General features: G+C 40.7%; 1 protein-coding gene across 7 annotated transcripts in view; it reads left to right on the top strand.

Annotated features, from left to right (window-relative positions):
* TENM4 (teneurin transmembrane protein 4) overlaps positions 1-3,291 on the top strand; it is a 691,021-nt gene that overhangs the window by 139,850 nt on the left and 547,880 nt on the right. For all 7 annotated transcript variants that reach the window (XM_025042569.1, XM_015600544.2, XM_015600547.2 and 4 more), the window contains exon 2: positions 1,806-1,861. The gene's annotated coding sequence lies outside the window, so the exon portion shown is untranslated. The remainder of the gene's footprint in view (positions 1-1,805; positions 1,862-3,291) is intronic.

Raw genomic sequence — 3,291 nt, 5'->3', positions numbered from 1 at the left:
TTATGTTATCAGTCCTTTCTATTTCCTTGGTTACTATCTTGGATCTTTGAATAAAGAATCATTTTCACTTCACCCAGTTTTTAGCAATTATGCAGCTCCTTACTAAAGTGCCCTTTTGGGAACTTAAATATGCATTGATACAATCTAGTCACTTTATGGAAAAGCTAGTGACCTAACAGAACAGAATGACACTGCCTTGATTGGGAAACAGAACTTAATTGGTGGCCTGCTGCCACAGAATTGCAAATTTTGGGTCTGATGAGGGCCAGAGGGGAAACAATATACTCACAGAGGACAGGGTCAGAAGTAGGCAAATGGAGCCCAAGTGTCAATTCCTTCAGTTATTAGCTGTGTGACCTCAGGCAGCGTTCTTGGCATACGATAAGTGTTAGGTAATTTTGCTGTATCAGCTTTGAAATATGACAAATTTAGGTTCTAAGATCTGGCAGTGAGGGAATTTAGACCAATCTTTCCAAGAGAAAATAGGGGTACCACTGGGAGCAGAGTAGTACAGGGGATGAGCATTTTAAATTTCAAAAGTTATTTATTTTAATGAGTGTATGTATATATATATATATATATATACACACACACATATATATGTGTATGAATATATATATATGAACAGCACCTCAAACCTACGAGTTCCTAGATAGTTTTACATAGAATAGTCGTGATTAAAAATTTCTTTAAATTGTTAACAAATATTTTGCAATTATAGAATCCATCTTGGTTGAAAGATTGCCTTTCATTGGACCATAGAGAAAAGGGGCAGAAATAAAAGGCTGCAGAAACTTAAAAAAAAAAATCATTAAAAATAAAATTAAGCAAAAAAAATGTGAATTGATTTGGAAAAAACATTAATGATAGCAGAGATAAGACAGCAGTATGACAAAAATTTTGGAAGTGGTACCAAAATGACTGCAGCGGGCCTTGGATGGATCACTGAAACTCACCAAGTTGCATTTGTCTCGCCTGTAAAATCTCCCAGGATGGTTATGAGGATCATGAAATAATATCTGTAGGTATTATCGGCTCAATAGCTGTCACATAGTAGGGACTCAAATATATGAATTTCCTTCCTTTTATCTTAGCCTTACCTTTTTAAATTAAAAGTGATCTCTCAGATTGGCCATTCTGGTTCCTTTATTTTTCAGATAAGGTAACTGAACCCTGACTGTGGAAAAACTAGTCAAAGGTTCCTGAAGTCACATGCTTCTCAGTCTACTGGGCTCAGGTGTGCACAGTGTGTTCCAGAGACCTGACTACAGGCCTGAAAAGTCTTAGGGGAAGTGACAAAGGCATGGAAATAAAAATGAATTAGTAATATGGGTAACAGTCATAGTATAACACTGGGGTCAGGGAGGGGGAATCATGATCTGCATGGTACTTTTCAGTATAGTGCATCTTCATAGTCCCTGCTCTGCAAAATGGCAAACTCTGTGTACAGAAGAAAAAATTTTTGAAAAATGTTGGAAGTGAGTATATTGATGCAGTGGCATTTTTCTTTGCTCTATTTCTCCTGATATTTAATGGTCTTTTGCATTTTGACATCTATGAAAAATAAAAATACGTGTAAAAATGATTGGTAGTCTGAATTTTCTTTACCCAGAGCTGGGCACCATCAGCACCATGCATGTCACGTAACTATTAATTATCGCACTTCGTTTTTGAAATAACTGCCTTCCAGCCCCAGTTACATGGGATCATAAGTAGTTGGTAACTAATATTAGGTATAAAAACTGCGATGCATTTTGGTCCTTTGGTCTCAAGGGATTAACTGAGATTGTCTTCTTGTTTTGCAGATGGAAAAACTGAGAATCAGAGAGGGGTAGTGATCTCTCGGGCACTTGGTCAGTAGGTAAGTGGTAATGCTGAAAGCAAGCCTGAAACAAGATACATGTCTTGTCTCCGCATCTCTGCAGGCCCATTGTCTCAATCCGTGGCCTGTACAGTTCAAGCCAGAAAATAGATGAGTTAGTTTGGGGCATTTGGGCATTATTTGTATTTGTGGTTTCTATTTGTTCCCACTGTCGAGTTGGAATGTTTAACACGAAAGTTTGTGAAAGCCTCTTAGGCATTGCCTGGCCCATATTAGATCTTTCCCTGGAAATAGTAGAGCTCATTCAAATGGAGCCCATGCTGTGGCTAATGTGACATTACTGAACTTTTAACAGACCTAAGTGTTTGCTGTGTCCAGAACAGAGAGCCTTGGACTCAGGCGTCAGGGGATCTGGGTTCCAGTCCCACCACAAGCGGCTCTGGGACCTTGAACAAGCCATTTAACTCATGGAGTCACTAATTTTTCATTCGTTCTTTCAAACTGTTTCAAAATATTCGGGACCGGCCTCAGTGCTAGGCACAGGGGATAACAAGATCTATACAACACAGGCTTTGCCCTTGAGGTACTCAGAGCCCAATCGATGAGCTCCTCTGTTTCCTCATTAGTCTCCTCATGAGAATTTCTAACATCAGCTTTGGAGTTTACATCCTGTAGGGCATTTTGTGATTTTCCCTGAAAAGAAGTTATTGCCATTTTGCAGAGGAGAGTACTATAGCTTGGAGAGTTAGCCGCGGCCACATAGTGAGTAAGAGTTAGAACTGAAACCCAGATTTACTGACTCCAAAGCATTTGTTTCTTATAACAGCAAACTGTTTCACCTGATGGTTTCAGCATTTGAGCGGGTGTTTTTGTACTCTGCCCCTTAGAAGTTAGTAAATGAGATCAACACCAGGATTGTCTCCATGCTGGTGGGGAGATAGTTTTCTGCAAGAAGTGCTTTCCTGTGTCTGGTAGATTATTCCAGAAACCATTGCCTTCTCTGCCTGAGAGTGAAAGCAGCCTTGGGCTCTGGGTAAGCTGATAACAAGGAAAACATGCTCGGGACCAGGCCCAGGGACACCTTCTCCAGGCCTGGGATTCAGCATATCAGAAAGACCTGCCATGGGCCTGGATGCATAGCCCCCTTCTGCAGTGACCCTACTGAACTGTTGCTTTCCACCAAAGCTTAATGATCCTGTTTGCTTCTGCTGGTACAGAGTTGCCTGGCCTCAGGCAAGGTGTGGAGAATGATGTGGATTAGAAGTTGTGCTGTTTGTGGAGATGACAACTGCTTGAGCAGGAAGCTCTTGGGCTCCCTTAAAGTCTGGAACTTCAAAGGGCACTAAACAACTACAGGGACTGGGCTTGGTTTTTCTCTTTTACAGTATTTAGTGAATTGTGGCCATGATGAAGATGTACCTTTGTGTGTGATGTATGGGATGTGTGGGATTTGTAAGGACTATGTGTGT

The sequence above is a fragment of the Pteropus alecto genome, unplaced genomic scaffold, assembly GCF_000325575.1.
Source record: "Pteropus alecto unplaced genomic scaffold, ASM32557v1 scaffold7, whole genome shotgun sequence".
Lineage (NCBI taxonomy): Eukaryota > Metazoa > Chordata > Mammalia > Chiroptera > Pteropodidae > Pteropus > Pteropus alecto.
Note: the sequence above shows the minus strand (reverse complement) of the source record. Positions and strands in the feature narration are given on the sequence as shown.